At 43.4% G+C, this 20,196-nt stretch overlaps 1 protein-coding gene across 1 annotated transcript in view; it reads left to right on the top strand.

Moving 5' to 3' along the window:
* MBTPS2 (membrane bound transcription factor peptidase, site 2) overlaps positions 1–20,196 on the top strand; it is a 1,092,578-nt gene that overhangs the window by 540,859 nt on the left and 531,523 nt on the right. The gene's annotated exons all lie outside the window — the stretch shown is intronic.

The raw sequence follows: 20,196 nt of genomic DNA on the forward strand, positions 1-20,196 counted from the left end.
TACTACTGCTGCTGTTTCCTCTGGGATTTAACTTCTGTGTTGTTTATATGCTATGCACTGTTTTTAAGCAGTTATGGAGCTATTCTGAAGTATTTTATAACTTCTGCTGAGAAACTGAAGTTCTGTAGTGACAGCTGAATACGAGAGACTACCTTGCACATGCAGAGGTGCAGATTAATTGCATCTGTTGTTTATCAGCTTCATTTTGTAGTTCTGACAGGGAAATATTGCAGTCTTTCATTTTTTTCATTTATATATTACTTACACTGCATAGCCATTTTATTATCTTTAAATCACAATTTTACCACAAATTACTTAATTTGCGTTTTCTATGCAGAACTTTTTTTAATTTCTGCCAAAGGAATCACTAAGTAAATGCTTATTTATGTTGTTAAAGGTTTATGTTGGATTTAAGGCGTATATTTGTATTTTTGGCACTATTTGAACAAGTGAATTTTACTTGGTACTGTGACTGTGTACTGTTGTTTACTATACTATGCAGGTTGTAGAACAAAACTTTGCACATATTAAAATATTTCTGCTATGTGTTATGCAGTTTAGTCCCAGTTGCTATGTGGGGACATATTTTTTTTTCTATTATTGCTGCCCTTAGTCAACCCTTAATAGTGTTAGTGTATTATTCTGTCTGGTAGTTTTACCAGATTTGATGGGTCCTGATATTGCTGCCTCCCCCCATCAAATCCAATTGTACCTAAAAAGAAAAAAAAAAATCAACAAAAACATACCTCAGCCTAGAGTTTGTAAATCTGCTTTTGCTTAGGCCAACCCACAGGCCACTTACATTTTCCCTGTCACCCTCTGGTGTGAGCCCGTAGCCCTCTGTGATACGGTGGTGGAAAGGGGTCAGACACATCCTCCGGGGCAGTTCCAGTACCTAGTTCAGGGACAGGAGAACCAAATTGTTTAGGTGGAGGAGAGGTCCAGGTAAGAGACTTTTTGCCAGACATAATACTCTGTCCCCAGATATTTTGTCCACTAGTGTAATTCACAGTAAGAAGTGTGATGCCCACCACTGCTACCAATATGTGATGGCCAACAATATGTATGGTCCCCATGCCTGAATCCTCACCACTGACACTGGAGAGGGACATGCACTTCAAAATCACAGGAAAAATTTAAAATAACATTGAATGACTGACTCAGACACATAAAGAAAAACAATATCTAAACTAAGCTTCACCATAATTCCTGACTGAATCTTAGAGAATTATACTATTCCCTAATAACTTACTTGGGCAAGGCAAGATAAAATATTTGAGCAGTCTCTTTAGTCAGGCCCCAAATAAAATACATAATGCTCTGTCTCACTAAGAAACTTCTCAAAATAATATCTAAAATATTACTTCTGGGACAGCTTCAGAATGACATTACTTCTGGTCATCTGACTTCTAGTTCCCATGCATTGTCCCATTGCTTGAAGCTGGCAGGATTTAGCACCTACCTGTAAAAATACACACACCAGGCTTTTGCTCAGATCTATGGCAGGTGCTGGAAGGCATAAACAATTTCATATCTCCATGCTTACAGAGTAGTAATTAGTTCTCCCCAAAGACAATGCAGAAAGCTTCCTAGTACAGACTTTGTGTCTCTGTCTACATTGAAACCTGTCAGCATCTTTGTAGCCTAACCCATAAAGTAATTTAATTCCAAATATATTTTAAAGTCTGCTGGACTGAGGTTAACCTCCTGTCTGCTAGTTTCCTCTGTTAAAACATATACATTTAAACAGTTACAGTAGTGCATATACATTTCTGTTCTCTCCAGTAGGGCACACTGTGGATACATTTCAAACACAAGCACTTTACAAATACTTTTCAGCATAAGCATCTGTACAAATCAGTTTGATATACGCATGACATATAATTCTAATACATTTGTAACACAAGCATTTTGTATAAATCAGTTTGATATTCACAAATGACATGTAATTATTTACACAATTCTAGCTAGCTCTGCTGTCAGTACCTCCTATCCTCACACCAACCACTGCTACCAATACTCTGAGATTTCTCTTTGTAATATCTAAAATATAATTTCCAAGAGGGCTGGCAGAATGACTTCATCTGGTCACCTGACTTTAGGTTCTCACAGTATTTCCCTTTGCAGCTGAAACAGGAAGTTAGCATAGAAGGCCACAATACACATCCAAATGTTTATGGCAGTGCGTGGGGCCCTCCACCTTTTTCAGTGTCCTAATGGACAAAGGCATTTCCCCAGGCCCAAAGTCTCTGGTCATATTCAGCACTGTGGGATGCCTTTTAAGGGTTTAACAGCTCAGTTACATTTCCCTTATTTTTCTTAAATTAACCTGTGCTGTGTCAGTATCCTCTATTAAAACATACACATTTAATTCAGTACATTTCTCTTCAATTCAGAAGGCTGCACTGTTGATACATTTCAACACAAGCAAAGCTCACAAATACATTTTCAGCACAAGCATCTGTACAAAATTAGTTTGATATACAAAGGACATACAGCTCTAATACATTTGTAACACAAGCATCTTGTATGAATCCGTTTGATGTTCAAAGGATATATAATTCTTTACAAAACTCCGGCTGGCTATGCTGGCACTTCCCATATCATCACAAGAAGAAGCAAACCTCACCACACTGCAGACAATCAGGTTAGTACTATGTATTGTGGTGATGTAGTTTTCTTAATTGTGAAAATATCTGATGTTGTCAGTCTTTATTTATTCTTTGACCTATGGGTTTTGATCTGAGCATTGGAACCAACTCAACCATTACTACAGCCTGTGAAAACCAAAAACTCTTGAGCTCTACCCGGAATGCTCCTCTCCAATTTACCTCAGATCTTACTTGCCACTTCCTTTGAGAGAAGTGTTGCCAAATTGCTCTCAGCTAAGTTCAATTTTCTTGTTCTATTTTAAAGCTTTTTCTATAACTTATGTTTTTTTTTCCTTATTAGTATATAGTTTGTTGATTTTTCTCCTTTAGCCTACCCTTTTCTGCTATAAATCATCTGTCTCCTCTCCTTTCCTGTCCCTTTCTTTTCTAATTACAATTTTTGTTGTGGTTTGTTTTGCTGCTACTTTAAAATAAGATATGACTGACAAAGTTAAAGGAGCTTTTGGTTTTAAAAAATGTCAAGAGTGTGACTGTAAGATGCCCATTTCTGACGGGCATTCTCTTTGTGTCTGTTGCCTGGGCCCGGTGCACATGCAAAAGGATTGTTCAATCTGTCATGCCTTTAGTCACCGGGCATTGGTAGAAAGGAAGAACAAATTGTTGCTAAAGGGGATGATTAAATCTGCTTTTGAAGAGGCCTTACCTAGTTTTTCTTGTAAAAGTAAAACAGATGCATCTTGCCTTTCCTCTTCATCCTCCAAACTAGACAAACAAAAAAGGAGATTCAATCAGTGCCAGCATCTCCCTCGACACTGGCGACCAAAAACACGAGGACTTCAGTTCCTGCTGTTTCTACAGAACCGACAGTCTCTTCAGAGGCTTCTTTGGTGCCGACTTCAACACTGAAACTGACTTCACCACTGGTGCTGAAATTATTAGAATCTATGGAGCTAACAGCCTTAGCACCATCTTCTATTGTGGCACCAATATCTTCATATACAATGGAGTGTCCTGAATTTTCTTTCCTGAATAGACATAGGACCAGATATTCCCCATCCAGAGACCCCTTTAATGGTCAATTGCCAAGTCCATTTTTGGAAAGACCAAAATCCCTCTCTAGCCAGTCAATTCATTCCAATAGGAGCCTAACAAAATTAGATGTATTGAGATTGGTGGAGGAGCTCCTTATGGTGAGGAGACTTGCAGGTGCATCCTCGATCCTCTTTTTCTGTGACCCCCTCCTACCCTTCCTCCTCTAACCTCCTTTGAGGCTTTGGAGATTCTGGTTCCAAGTTTCCCAGCACTGACTGTTTTTGTTCTGATGAGATCTGCTTCTTAGGTACTGATTTATACCCTGAGTTCTTCGGCTCTGTCAGAGCCGGAGAACTCTCAGGGTCATGGCTACGCTGTCAGCTCCAAGGGGTGGGAATCCACTCTGTTTTTTTCTGGAGCCATTTCTTCTCCCCAAGGATTTGGTGTGCATTAGTTCCATCCCGGCTTCAGCTTCAGGAGCAGTTTCTTCGGCTCGGGGAGTGATCACGGTTCCAAGGCACTCCTTCTCTTTTTTGGGATCTCTTCCCTCTTCAGGGGGATCATCCTTCCATGCTGTAGAGAGGGCCTTGTCCACTGTGGGCATTCAGTCGGATCCTTTCCTATCTGAGCAGATTCCCAAACCTTCCTCTCAACCAGAGCTTCCTCTGATCTCAACTCTTGGACAGTGAGCTCCAAGGCCACAGGAGACACCTATTCAGGTATTGTCCTCTTCTGATGCCTCCCCAGATCATCCCACTGAGGAGGTTCCTCAGAAGAGAAAGTATAAGAGGTGACACTTAGATTTCCCAGAGGAATCCATCGTGGAAGATACTGATTTTGATGAGAGGACGGGTTCCCCATGGTTACCCCCAGAAGATGTCTCCTTTGGAGATGTCCTTGAGATCCTTAAACCAAGGGGTGGCTGGACATCCCAAAAGCCCTCTTCAGAGAAATTAGTATACCTGCAGGCCTTCGGCACTTGACCATCTACCTCTTGGATTACTCCACCTGCTAACGAGCTCATTAAGCTGATCTCGCAGTGAGTGTAGAGGGCTCCTGAGACCACAGAACCTATTCCCAAGAGGCCAGATAAAATTATTTCTGCACCAGAACACCATCAATTTTAGACAAAGGGATTACCAGTAGATGCCATGTTGGTAGCGGCAGCCACAGAAAAGGAACTGGCAGAGGAAAGTTCCACTATCCATCCTCCCAGAAGAGAGTCTTGGGAAATGGCTAGGTTGGGAAAGAGGTTTTATGCTTCATCGACTTTTGCATTGTGGTCTTTGAACTTTATGGAGACTTCACAAGACTTCAGAGGAATCTGATTAAAGAGATGTCAGATACTCTGGTAGGAGCCATATCTGAAGAGGTCCAAGATAAGGTTGCTTCTCATTTGGCCACCCTAAAGTCCATTTCAAATTTATCCATGAAGCTCATAGCACATGCAGCTGAAGGGACTACTGGAGCAGCAGGATTAGGCATAGCCATAAGGAGACACACCTGGATGCACTTATGCAAATTTGTGGAGCAATTCAAGTCTTCATTCGTCAATGCACCCTTTGAAAGATCATCCCTTTTTGGCCCTAAAGTTTGAGAAACTTTGTCCAGGTGTGAGAAAGAAGGAAAGACCCTTTCTGCAGTGGGGAGTACATTTTTCTACTCCTCAGTGGTCCTTTTCCTGGAACCAAAGGAATGGGAAAATGTGGTTCAGAAAGTCCCAACGGCCTTTTCAGGAACATGTGGCAGTGGCTCTCCCAGGGGCATAGGGGGGAGCTTTAATGGAAGATGCAGTACAAGTGGCAGCTGTGGCCCACAAAATCAGGGTTCCAGGGACTCCTTTCCTGGCAAACCCTACCAGCGCTCCTGATAGAAGGCCTGATTACTTTCCTCTGGAAGCAGTCTGGGGGTGTCTATCCTTGCACCAACACACCTGGCTTCAAATAACTTCAGATGTTTGGATGCAAAGGATTATAACCAGAGGAGACACCATATCCTTTCTCTTTTTTCAAACAATTCCAACAGACCCCCCAAAGTTCCATTCAGTCAGAGGAAACTAGCAGTTCTAGAAATTCAAAATTTACATCAAAAAAGAGTCATCCAAGAGGTCCCACAAGACTAGATAGGATTCAGAATTTACTCAAGATTCTTTTTAGTGCCAAAGAAGACTGGAGACAAGTTTTGGATCTAAGTGTTTTGAACAAGTCTGTTCAACAAACAAAATTCTGGGTGGTCATGGTTCAGTCTGTTCGCCCATTTCTAGGGAAAAATGATTGGATGTGCTCGATACATCTCCAGGACATGTATTACCACATAAAAATGGATGAGTGCTCCAGAAGATTTCTCCGCCAGTCATTATCAGTTCAGAGCTCTGCCATTTGGCCTCATCACAGCCCCCAGGGTGTTCACCAAATGCTTGGTAGTAGTTGCAGCTCACTTGAGACTTCAAGGATTCTGGGTGTTTCTGTACTTGGACGACTGGTTCATTACCACTGCTACCAGGTATCGTCTAGAACAAGCAAGAGACTACATTCTCCAGATCTGTGTTGACCTGGGAATTGCCATAAATTATGAAAAATCACGATTGACTCCAACACAAACTTTAGAGCTCATAGGAGTGGTGCTGAATACCAATACTTGTGTAGAATTCCTTCCACTTTCAAGACTACAAAAGATCAAGGCCCAAGTAGAAAATATTGTAAGGAGCAAGAGAGTAGCTGCATGATTAGTCTTACATTGATGGCAGCAGCCATTACATTAGTTCCTCCATCCAGATTTCACATGAAAATTCTTCAGTGGCTTTTAGCTTCTCAGTGGTCCATTCCATATCAGCCAATGTCAGATTAGATTTTGATTACCAATCATTGCAAGAAAGACCTAGCTTGGTGGATTCAGTCAGATGAAATTTTCTTGGGCCGTCCTTTTGATCTGTTTCAACCCTGAGCCGTAATGACCATGGACACCTCCCAGATGGGGTGGGGAGGCATTATCTGGGCAAGACTGTCCAAGGCACTTGGTCCCATATGGATGACAACTTGCATATCATTGTTCTAGAGTTGAGGGCAGTGCTTTTAGTGTTGCCGGTTTTTCAAACTGCTCTCTCCTTGGGAACAATTATGATTCAAATAGACAATATGTCAGTAGTTTGGTACATCAACAAGCATGGAGAAACCAAGTTGTAGCCCCCTTGTCAAGAAGCTCTCAGAGTCTGGCTGTGAGTGATCTCTTCCAGCCACTTTCGATTGCAACGTACATTCCCGGGAGTTCCAGTGTGATAGAGGACAATCTGAGCAGATGCATTCTCTTGCCTCATGAGTGGTCTCTCACTCCCAAAGTGGCGAGGAAAATATTTCATCACTGGGGCCAGTGTTGCTGGAACTTATATGCATCATCCCTGACCAACAATTGCAGCAGCTACATTGCCATGGTCCCCCCTCCGTGGGAGTCTCCGAGAGATGCTCTCCTGCATGATTGGCCCTCCAAACATTTGTATGCCTTACCACTTTCTTTAATCCTTCAATTCCTGAAGAAAGCAATAATGTTGAAGAACAAAGAAATTCTTATTGCTCCCTTCTGGCCTCGACAAATTTGGTTCCCTTTACTTTGGCCATATCTGATTAGACAACCATGCACTCTGGACCCAGATCCAGATCTCCTATCCCAACCAGTGGGATTAGTTCACCCAAACCTTCAAAACCTCAGGCTGACAGCTTGGCTTCTCCAGTTCCATTAATTGCCAGTCATAATTCTTGATTATGTCTCTTATCCAGTTCATAAGATTCTTTTGGCATCACACAAACCCTCCACTAGGAAGCTCTACAAGAGTAAATGGCATAGATTTTCCTACTGGGCTCATGATAATAACATTGACACTTTCTCTGCTCCTCTTGACAAAATCTTAGAATTTATAGATCTGAAGTTGTTGTCTTCATTTGGTTTTCAACCTGTGGGTTCCCGGATCTGGCACGGATCCAACTCGGCCGCATATCCAGCATCTGATCCGAGCTCCAAGCTCCTCCCCTACCCATAATGCCCTTGTCTCCTTCCTCCCTTCAGATCTCATTTGCCGTGTTTCATGTCTGCATCACGATCCGTGCTGTCTGCTGTCACTGTTGGGTGAGTGACTTTCTTTAATCATTAGATTCTTCCTTTCTTTTATCTTTTTACTCTTTTCTGCCTTTCTACATCCCCTCACTCTTCTTTGTTGGTTAAAAAAAAAAAAAAAACTTCCTCTAACTTTTCTTCCTGTCACTTGTGTGGTCTCTGTGAGTGTGTGTGTGCTGGGCCATAGGTTGGGAGAATGTCTGATACCCCCAAACCAGGCTTCAGAAAATGTACAGAGTGTGGCCACAAGCTCTCTCCAGCTGATGGCCACACTCTGTGCGTCATTTGTCTTGGGCAGCCCACTTGCAGACCTCCTGTTCCATCTGTGCTGGGTTTATTCCTGGGGCATTGATGGACAGGAGGAACAAGCTAATCCTCAAGGGCCTCCTTCCCTCTTCTTCCACTGGGACTCAGAACCCTTCTGCCTCAGCTTCTACCTCTGTTTCCACCCTGACCTCTTGGGCTCAAACTCCTGCCAAGAGGTCTGGGGACAGAGCCAAATCAGCCAAGTCAAGGGATAGGCCTAAAGAGCGATCCCCAGATTGTTTGATTTCGGCCAGCCCTCCAGTCAAAGCTAGGTTGGCTCCGAGGATAGAATCTCCCTGGCTCCATTCCCCTTAGTAATCTCCAGAGCCAGAGGAGCTCCGGACCCAGTTGCCACCTCAGGCCTCCCTTCACCACCCTTCTAGGCTGGTGTCAATGGCCTCCTCTTCTCGCTCCACCTGCAGTCTTACCGAAGCGGAGATGGAAAGGATTAAGAAGTTTATCTGCACCCCGATACAGTTGGGAGTCTTGCCTGCCCCCTGTCCCTCCAGAGTGGCGAGCATGCAGCCTGTATTCATCCCTGTTTACTCCTTCTCTGATCTGACCTCCGGTTTTGGAGTCCTTGGATCCGAGGACACTCTGCATCAAGGGGCTGGCTCCATTGTTACCTTATACCTTGATGCCGGGCATGACCTTGAGCAGGTCGGATCCGGCTAGCTTGGATCCAGATGGTTCTCGGAGCCATAGCCTCTGCATGGGATACGAGAGGATGGTGTTGGCTCCAAGTTCGTCAGAGCAGAGTGTTCCCCTTGGTATCTCAGCGCCTGGAGGTTCGGCTCTGACTCCCCCCTTCGGGTCAGTGGGTTACAGCTCCTTCGATTGTCCTTTCTCAGGAGGTCCATTCCCCTTCAGCTTTCAACATGGTGGAGAGGGTACTCTCGATTCCATTGAGACCCTAGACAATCTCGTCTTCGGATTCCACCACGGCTCCCTCTGTTTCTGGTGCAGATCCGACCATTCTGCCATCTCAGGGATAGCCTGCCACCTCTTTGCCCCAGAGTGCACCCTCTGGGGAGCAGGGAGACATTGACAAGTTCTCCCCGGAGACCCCCACTAAGGAGGCCTCTTGCAAACATACATGCAAAAGGAGGCATTTAGACTCCCCACTGGAGTCCCTTACCGAAGACACCGATTTGGAGGAAGGGGAAAGTTCCTCCCGGTCACCCCCGAGGATGTCTCTTTGGAGACATCATGGAACTCCTTCGCCAGCATAGGGGGTGGACTGCCAGAAACCTACCCCAGATGAATCAGTGTTCCAGGAAGTAGAGGGTCCTGCGCCTCCAGGGAGTCCCTTCCCATGAATCCTTTTGTGGATCTTATTATATCTTGGCCGTGGAAGGAACTGGACATGGTGGAGCCCATTTCCAAAAGCCCAGAGAAGGGTTTGAGCCCCCTTCAAATAGGTCCCATTGGAATAAGGGATCCCTGGTTGATGCCATGGTGGTGGCAGCTGCCACTAAGAAGGACCTCGCTCAGGAGATCTCTAAGGTCCACCCTCCTGACTGAGAGTCAAGGACGATGGACCGTTTCGGGAAGCAGGTGTACACTTCATTGACTTTCTGTGTATGGGCACTGAATTAAATGGCACATGTGATTCGACTACAATGAGATCTGGTGAAGGAGATTGCTGAGTCGACCCCTGGGTCCATGTTGGCAGAGGACAAGAAGGTATTTTCCGCTCGTTTGGCCAGCCTGAAATCAGTTGCTAGCACCTCTGTGTGTCTCCTCTCCTGTGCGACTGAGGGCACTGCTATAGCTGACAGTACTGGTGTTGCCGTCAGGCAACATGCCTGGCTCCGGCTGTGTGCATTTTTGGAACTCTTTAAGGCTTCTTTTATGTATGATGGTACGTACGATGGTTCCTGCCTTTTTAGGAAGTCTGTACGTGACACCTTAGTTCAGACTGAGAAGGACGGGAAGACTCTGTTTGCCGTCAGGATTCGCTTTTCAGCCCCTCAACGATACTTCTCTAGGAATCGGCGAGGGACCAAGAAGATGTGGTTCCGGAAATCAAAAGAGATTTCCCCAGGACACTCAGGACTCCCCTTCCCCCAGGGGCAGAGGGGGATTTGATAGACACTGCCCTGGAGACAGAGGGGGTCCAAGAAATCATACGTCTCAAGAGCCATTCTTGGAGAAACCTGAAGGGTTGCCCGGCTGCTCGTCTCTGGAGGCAGTCGGGGGTCATCTCTCACTACACCTAACAGTGTCGGAGTCCATCATGGAAGATCATTGGGTGTTGCAAATTATATCCAGAGGCTATTCAGTCCCCTTTCTCGAGTCACCTCCATCGCCCAAACAACTCCTGGACATTACAACCTCGCACAGGGAGGATGCAGCACTGGAAATTACAAAGCTGCAAAGAAAGCGAGTCATCAAACCTGTCCCCCCAGACCACTCTGGATTAGGCATTTATTCCAGGTTCTTTTTGGTGCCAAAGAAAATGGGGGACCTAAAACCCATTCTGGATCTCTCCATTTTGTACCGATCAGTGGCCAAGACAAAGGTCCGGATGATCACCCTTCAGTCTATCCTGCCCTTCCTGCAGGAGAACGACTGGATGTGGTCGATTGACCTCCAGGATGCGTACTATCACATCAAGATGGACAGGCGCTCTCAGATGTTTCTCCCCTTCTGGCTGGGAGCCAACCATTACCAGATTAGAGTGCTTCCCTTTGGTCTCATCACAGCCCCCAGGGTGTTCACCAAAGTGATTTCAGTGGTAGCATCTCACCTGAGACTCCAGTGCATAGAGGTCTTCACCTGTCTGGACGATTGGCTACTCACTGTCTTTTCCAAGCATCAACTTTGTCAAGCGAGGGATTCCTTTCTCCCCCTAGCCCAGTGATTGGGCATTACCATCAATCTCAGCAAGTCGTCACTGGCCCCAGTTCAAACATTAGACTTCATTAGGGCTCAGCTGGACACAATTCAAACCAAAGTTTTTCTTACTCTGGACAGGATACAGTCTCTGAAGCTACATGTTCTTTGCATTCTCCAAACTCAGCCACGGACAGCGGAAATGGTATTAAGAGTACTGGGGTCCATGGCGGCCATGATCAGTCTCTTGCTTATGGCGCATTTTCGCATCGGGGTTCATCAGTGGACCCTCGCTGTTCAGTGTTCCATGTTAGATCTCCCGTTGACTCACCCTGTTTGAATCTCTTGAGTGTGCAAGGATTCTCTTCTGTGGCGGATTCATTCCTCGGACCTTGATTGGGGTTGTCCCTTTCTTTCACCTTTCCCACAGCCACAGTGACTATGGATGCCTCCCTGCTAGGGTGGGGGTGGGGGGCACTGCTCAGGAAGGACAGTCCAAACAAGTGGTCGCTCTATGAGACTATGAGACTAGATTGCATATCAACATCCTGGAGATGAAGGCGGTGCTTCTAGCGTTGCAGGCTCTCCATGTCCATCTTCCCCCAGGGAAAATTGCTATCCAAATGGACACTATGTCTGTGGTCTGCTACATCAACAAGTAGCGGGAACGTTGCGAAGCCAGAGAGTGTGGGGGTGGACGATCTCCACCGGCCGTTTTCTGGTGGCAATGCACATTCCTGGGAGGTCCAACATTCTAGCGGACAGGCTCAGCAGGTCTATTCTGATGCTTTATGAGTGGTCTCTGAGTTCTTCAGTAGCAGAACAGATCTTTTGCAAGTGGGGTCAGCCTTGCTGTGATCTCTTCGCCTCTCCTTCCAATGAGAAATGCAGGGAGTTTTTTGCTCTGAATCCCCTGGCGGGAGAAGCCCTCAGAGATGCGCTGATTCATGCTTGGCCCCCGATCTTCTGTATGCTTATCCTCATCTTCCCTTAATACCAAAATTCCTTCAGAAAGCTTGCAGGCTGGGGAGCCTAGTTATCCTCATTGCCCCATTCTGGCCTCGCCAAGGCAGGTTTCCTTCTCTGTGGTCTCATCTGGAGGCTCCAAAATGGATGTTGGATCCAGTTCCGGATCTTATCTCTCATCCCTCAGGAATTCCCCATGCAGACCTGGACAATCTGAAGCTCACTGCTTGGCTGCTCCAGGACTCCCGGCCTGTCTTCATCTGTCAGAAGGATACTGGTAGTGGCTCATAAGTCTTCCACCAGAAAAATGTACTGCAGCAAATGGAGATGTTTTTTCGATCTTGGATTCACAGCGCGCCCTAGATCCCTTCACTGTGCCGCTTTCCGTGGTTTTGGATTTTTTAGCTGGGATATTTTGGCAAGGTGCCAGTTTTTCTACAGTCAAGGTCCAACCAGCTGTGATTTCTAATTTTTATATGGGTGATAATATGGCTTCTGTAGCATCTTCAAAGCTTTGCAAGGCCTTCCTCAAAGGCACTTTTCTTCTTTAGCCCCCGGTGAAGGCCCCAGTGCCACCACGGGATCTTAAGTTAGTTCTGCATGCTTTATAGTTTCACCCCCCTTTGAGCCTGCAACTTCTGTGAATTTACAATGTTTGTCCTGGAAGATGGGTTTCTTGGTTGCTATTATTTCTGCCAGGAGAGTTTTGGAACTTCAAACATTGTCGGTCAAGCCCCCTTATATGATTATTCATAAGGACAAGGTGTCCTTGCATGCTAATCCATCCTTCCTTCCTTCCTAAGGTAGTTTCTGAGTCCAGCGTTAATCAGTTGATTAATCTCCCGGTCTTCTTCCCAAATTTTCAAAACAAGGGGGAATACAAATTGCATTTATTAGATGTGCACAGACATTTACATTTCTACCTGCACAGAACTAAAGCTTTTCGTAAGTTTGACCAACTCTTCATTTCCTACTCTAAACCCTTTTTAGGGAAACCAGTATTTAAGGTAACTATCGCCTGTTGGATTTCGCAGTGTATTATTTGGGTGTATTCTGCTAGGGGTATATCCCCTCCAGGTCATGTGAAGGCACATTCCACCAGATCTGTGGCTACTTCAGCAGCCTTTTGGTCCACAGTTTCATTAGATGATATCTGCTCTGCCGCTACTTGGGCCTCATCTCATACCTTCATCTCGCATTATAAGTTGGACATCATATCCAAGAACAGAGCATCCTTTGGCTCCGCCGTGCTCTGAAATATCCTTCCATGAGGGCCTCCCAGGAGTTTGGTAGCTGGGCACTCTGTCCCACAGGTTGAAGACCAAATGAAGACAACTTCACATAAAGAAGTTATGTACTCACCATAAAGTTCCATCTGAGTTGTTGTTGTTCGTTTGTCTTCAACCTTCCCTCCTTCCTTCCCCCTGCCCTTCATAGACTGAGTGGTGGTTTGACGAGTAGAGAATGTGGTCACCTTCTGCATGCCTCTTACTCTTTCTTCTTTTGCTTATGCAGATATCTGGTTTGAGATCGTTTTGGGTCAGGTGAAGAATTTAGTTGGGAAGCAAACTCGATCTAAAGGGAGGAAGGAGACAAGGCCATTATGGGTAGCGGAGGATCTTTGAGCTTGGATTAGATGCTGGATATGCAGCCGAGTCAGATCTGTGAACCTACCTGTTGAAGACAAATGAAGAACAACAATTCAGATGGAACGTTATGGTGAGTACGTAACTTCTTTTTTTACTCTTTGAAGAAGGAGCCTTTTCCTCTACTATAAAGGTTCAGCTAGTTGGGTTCAAGAGATATTCATCCATTTCTCGTAAACTTTGCAAAGCATTCTTAAGAGGGCCATTGTTGTTAAAACCTCCATATAAATATCCATTTGTACCCTGAGATCTTTCTTTAGTGTTACAGGCAGTAGTAGTACATTCCCCCTACGAGTCTGCTGCCAACTGCGACCTAAAATTTTTATCTTGGAAAACCATTTTTTCTGTTAGCTATTACTTCTGTCAAAAGAATTTGAGATTCAAGCCCTATCTTGTAAACCGCCATATTTGATATTTCATAAAGACAGGGTTTCCTTGAGAATGAACCCTTTGTTTCTTCCATAAGTGGTCTCAGAGACAAATATCAGTCAGGCAATTCATTTACAAGTCCTTTTTCCCACTTTCTCAAACAAAGGTGAATACTCTTTACATTTAATGGACATCCACAGACAATTGAGTTTTTATCTCCACAGAATGAAAGACATTAGGAAATCTGATGGACTGTTCATTTCCTTTTCCAATACTAGAATGGATAAACCAGTATCCAAAGTTACCTTATCTAAGTGGCTAAAAGACTGTATATCTTTCATATACAACAACTGGAAAATTGAATTGCCTGGGCGTGTCAGGGCTCACTCTATTAGGGCCATAGCTACAGCAGTTTTTCATTCTAAGGCTTCCTTATATGATATTTGTGCAGCAGCAACATGGACTTCCCCATAAACCTTTACTACTCACTACAAATTGTATTTGGTCTCTAGGAGAAGAGCATCCTTTGGTTTTATGGTGCTGAGGAATATCCTTCCGTGAGTCCTCCCAAGATATAAGGTAGCTGGGGACTCTGTCCCATAGGTCAAGGAATAAATGAAGATTGACAACATCAGATAAAGAAGTTATGTACTTGCCATAACATTCCATCTGTGTTGTCGATCTTCATTTATCTTTGACTCCCCACCCTCCATCCCCCTTCCATTATGACTCCTGGTGGAAAGAAATTTGGTCCTAGTTATACATTGTTTCATGTATGATACTAGGTATGCTCTCCACTGAAGTGATACTAGGTTTATGTCCTGACATGTTTATCTGCAAACCTGATCTGAGGTAAACTGGAGAGGAGCATCCTGGGTAGGAGTTAAGCTCAAGAGTTTTTGATTCTCATGGGCTGTAGTATCGGCCGAGTTGGCTCCATTGCTCGGAACTGAACCCATAGGTCAAGGATAAATGAAGATTGACAATAAAGATAGAATATTATGCTAAGTACATAACTTCTTTTTCTTTACAGTCCGATAATCTTGGAGACTATACTTCTTTTCAGAGTAACTATAGAGCTACCTTCTGTAGAGATCAGTCTATGGCTGCAGATTTTGATGGGGACTCTGATATAGACAGCAGTGTGAACACACTGAAACTGTCCTGTCTGATTCTTCGGAATGTGAACAGGATCAAATACCCAAGCAGGTGTTTAGTTTTTCACAGATGCTAGCTAGGTTTAGATATGCATATTTGGCTTGAATTTAGTCTGGAGCTGCACCTGAGACTGACAGTTTATGATCATATTGAGGATGAGATTCCACATGTTTTGGCTGTTCCTCTTCTGATATTAGCTTTAGATGATGTCCATAAAACTACATGTAAAACTCCTTTGGCTAGTGAACCAGTTACCTAAAAAGACTGTGAAGAAATGCAATATGTATTCTGATCTTGTAGCTCTTTGTTCCTTTGTCAGCTAACCCAGCTGTGGTTTCTTCAGGTCCCAACTCTAAAAAGAGGTCCTTGGCTTCTTCTAACCCTACCACCCCAATGAAATAGGCAAGTGGTTAGAGTTTTGAAGAAAAGAGGTGGCTCAGTCTAGTGATTTAGTACTTTGAATTCTAAATTATCTAGGTTAAAAATGGAAGTTTATTTTGCAATGTGCTTACTGTTTAGATGACTTTGCTGCATCCTTGCCTGCTGAACAGAAGTGTTATATGAATAAGATTGTTCTAGTGTCTTGAAAGATGTGGACACAATTTCTAGAAAACAGTGAGCGCTTTCTCAGTTAATAATACTGCTTTATCAGACCAGTTTAAACAGTAAAGAATAACACTTTTAAAATACAACAAAACCAATCCAGAATAAGAATAAAATCATGTGATTAAAAAAGGTGCTATGTTTTAATCACATGATTTTATTCTTATTGTGGATTGGTTTTGTTGTATTTTAAAAGTGTTATTTTTTGGGTTTAAAGTGGTCTGATGAAGCAGTATTATTAACTCCAAAAGCACTCACCATTTGTTATTTAGTTATTAAAACAGTCTTTGTAGGTCTTGGCAGTTTTGGAGTTCTTATTTTAAAGTTTGTTTGTTGCCTGTTGTACTCCTGGCTCTTGCTTAGCGGTCTGTGTTTTTTCGTGGACAGTTTCTAGAAATGCAGCCGCTTCTGTTGTATTGAGAATGTACGCTTGGATACATAACCAGAATTTTTATGAGAATTGTAAAAATGAGATTTTGAATGCTTTTTTAAGTTCTGAATTTGTGCTTGGTCCTGCTGCTACTCAGATTCTCAGAAGTAAACTGATGCATGGGGTATCCAGAATGTGTCATATTCCCAGGTTCTCCCCAACAAAGCAGCCAACTTCAAAGGGCAGAACAAACAAAATTCCCAGCCTAACAAGAGAATGATTCAGAGTAGATACTTTTGGCAGTGGACAGAAAATCCTCCTTCCTTTAGGGAAATCCTCCCACACCAGCCACTGCAGACACATCTGTTCTCTCCAGTACTACCTCACATGTTGCAAGTACAGAGTAGATTCCCTCTTATCAGGTCTTGCTTTAACCGGCTGTAGGAACAGACAGAGAACAATACTTTTGTGACGTGTGTGCACTTCGGAACATCTCAGCTTATCGTTTTACTCTTAAAACGTTAAAATATTGAAACAAAAATGAACTTGCAAGTGCCAAATTGATGAGTAACTTATTTTAAAGCTTTTTCTGATTAATCGGCCATTATGTTTATCCAGCCTAACATCCGGCCCCAGAGAGACCAGATAAGAGGAGTCTACTCTAGGGGTTATAGAACCAGTTCCTGCACCACAAAAAGGATTTTATTCCAGGTCTTTTTGGTACCCAGAAAGGAGCTGTAGTGGAGACCAGTGTTAGATTTGTCTTATCTAAATACCTGTCTGAAAATAAACATATTAAAAATCCTCACCCTGCATATGGTCTTATCCCTTCTTTTGGACCACTGTGTCCTGGTGACTTTAGATCTGAAAGATGCTTATCATTCACCTTCTAGTTGCTCCCAACTTCAGGAAATATGAAATTTGCTGTGTCTGGCTCATGTTATCAATTTCCTGCATTATTCTTTGGGCTGTCTACTGTGTGTCAAGTATTCTCAAAGGGCATGGCTCTAGTAGTTGCTTACTACAGAACCCGGGCCATCTACATTTCCCTTGTGTAGACTACTTGCTGATTTGTGCAGTCTGTTTCCTGGTGTTTAGAATCATCATACACGTTCACAACCATTTTAACACTCCTGGGCTTCAAGGTAAACCTACAAAGGTCATGTCTCACACCCTTGCAAAAAGTTGTCTTCCAGGAGTATATGATAAATACTGAAAAAGAGTGACTTTTCTACCAGGGCACAAAGTCATCAGAACATTTTCAAGAATTTCTTTATTCAAGAAGCTGCCTTCACAAGAGAATTTCTCTAAATTCTAGGCCTCATGGCATCAGTGCTTTTCATGATACCACTGGCCAGACTTCATATGAGACAGATTTAATGGTACCTAAAAATTGTTGGTCCCAGCACGTGTGTATCCCATAGAGTTCCACTTTCCATTGCTGGAATTTATGAAATGAGAGTTACTTTGGTGGAGGGATCAGATATTTTTCAATCCAAACCTACCCTTCTCTCTCCTGTCCCCGGGTCAATCAGTCCAGACAGAGTTGTCATATTTTGCATGGGGAGCAGTGTCCAGGGGAGTTCAAGTGCAAGGTGAATGTGTTCCTTCAGACACTACAAAACACATAAATCTCAAAGTAGTGTTAACACTGATTTAGACCTTAAACGTTCTTCACCACTTGTGGTCTCTAAGTCCCTTTTTAGTGGTTATAGACAATACCATAGTCATGTGGTACCTGAACAACCAAGGTCATGCCCTCTTTGCTGGGTGGCACTGATGGCCTGGGAGCTAGCCTTAAAGCACTTTGTGACACTTCAGGGCTCTTACATCCCAATAGAGCAAAACCTAGTGGCAGACAGACTAAGCAGCTCCCTGATGGACCCTCACAAGTGGAAATTCAGGGTAGAGGTCTTCCAGGATTTGGTCCTGATCTGAAGAATACACCAAACAGGTATGTTAGCCTTCTTTCCAAACATACAGTTGGAAAAATTCTGTCTGAGACATCTTTGCAAGCCATGCTTGGATAACAGATGCATTCTCTATTCCCTTGGATGAAAATGTTTCTTTATACATTGTCACCCTTTCTTCTGATATCTAAAGTAGTTTTGAAGATTCCGAAATAATTACCAAAGATCACTGGGGTGACCTCTTGGCCCAGGCAAAGTTGGTTCTCCCTTTTAATGGAATTGACTAGGGACAATATAGAAGCTTTCTCATACTGTGGATCTGCTCACACAGTGCCAGGGTGACTGATCCACCCCAGCTAAGAGCAATTGCAGCTGACAACCTGGATGATTCTGTCTTGATACGTTTTAGGCACTTGTTCCATAGAGGGTATTGAAAGAGACAAGAAAATCTGCAGCTAGAAAATCTTATGTTTACAAGTGGAAAAGTTGGGGTGGTACCTATTTGATAACAGAGGGCCCGTTATGCTGTCTACTCCTCTGGTTTTAAAATGTGTTCAGGCTACTCATTGATGGCTCATCTTATGCTTGTATCAAGATGCATCTTGCAGCCATCTCAGCTGGTCATCCTATGGATCCTTCTCTTTCATCTCATTTTGTGGTCAAACAGTTTCTGAAAGGAGTGTTACACTTGAGACCCCCTTGAAAGCAAATTCCTCCTCTTCCTCTTCCTCCTTGGAATCTCAACTTTGTTCTTAAAAATTTGACCTTACTTACTTTTGAATTGGCCTTTCAGGCTGATTTAAATTTAATCATTTGGAAAATTGTTTTGCTTATTGCTCTGACATCTGCAAGGCAAGTCTCTGAGCTGCAAGGTGACATGGTGGGCAAAACTTGGAGCTGGTGGTTTTATACATGAATTCATCTTTCATGCCAAAAGTTTTTTTTTTCTGGACTTACCATAAATCAAACCATCAGTCTCTCAGTTTTCTTAAAGGAACCTAAAAACAAGGAAGAAAAGATTCTACATACCTTGGATGTGCATATACAGCTCAGGTACTACCTTGACAGAACTAGTCCCTTCAGGAAAGCTAAATAACTCTTTATTTCTGTTATAGGGCAAAGGAGGGTCAGCTTTTCAATAAGTAAATGATTGCTTATTGGTTGTCCTCTGCTATTGTTTTTTGTTACTCGTATCTTGAAAAATCCAAGGAACATTCGACCAGAGCCTTATCCTCTTTGGTGGCATTTTTGGAAAAGAGTGGACTCTAGAAGCATTCTAGAAGCAGTGCTCTGGACTTCTTCTTATACCTTTAATAATCCCTACAAACTAGATGTCTTTCCTCAAATTCTAGATCAGGCTTTGCAAGGTCCCTTCAGAGACTTCTGGATCCTTATCCTTCCGCCTTCCAGGTGGGGTAAGCTTTGGGAGTCTATGTCACTGAGGTAGTGTGAATAATGAAGATAGTGCAGATGCATAGGTCCTACTTACCTGTAACAGTAGATGTTCAAATTTCACACTGCCTCAATGGCAGCACCAACCCACCATTCATCTTGATTTATATGTAGTGTGATGGTATCCAGACATGTTGTGTTGTTCTTTGGCTTTAGTTATCTGTGTTGGTATTTTTTGGCTGCAGATTTGTTGGCTCTAAACAATTCTTGCTTCTGGTCCTTCTTGGTTCTTCCTACTTAGCAATAAAAGCTTGTATAACTTACTTATTTTAATAGAGGTCAGGCTTCCCCTGACGGAAGGGGCTTAGTGGATTCCCTGCCAAGTGGAGTCAGAGGAAGGAATTCTGAGCTCCAGAAACGACCATTGTGGGTGCGTGCATGAACAGAACCCATATGCCACTGAGGCAGTGTGAAATTCAAACATCTACTGTTATAGGTAAGTAGGATTTACTCAACTGTACTTTATTTTCACATAAGAAAAAGTGTGCACTTTCAGTTCGTTAGTAGCAGATGCTTTTTTCATTCCTTGCCGAAAATTATTTGCAGAGATTTACAGTATAAAAATAGTTATTAACAGTCACGGGAGTTCAGCAGTATGAATTAAGTTTGAGGCTGCATTTAGTGCACCACTTAACTGCTAAATGTCTAACCTTCAAATATAGCTGTGACTCAACATTATCAATTTGCAGTCATTCATCATTATACATTGCTGTTCCTGGGTCATTATCAGAGCAGTGATGTTCAAAATTTAACAGTAGTATCCAGGTTGTGTTTGTGTGAATAAGATGCATTAATTAAGCAAATGCTTTCTGAAGCTGAAAGTTTGTGTG

Source organism: Protopterus annectens, chromosome 5.part0, assembly GCF_019279795.1.
Source record: "Protopterus annectens isolate FY-2018-M chromosome 5.part0, PAN1.0, whole genome shotgun sequence".
Lineage (NCBI taxonomy): Eukaryota > Metazoa > Chordata > Ceratodontiformes > Protopteridae > Protopterus > Protopterus annectens.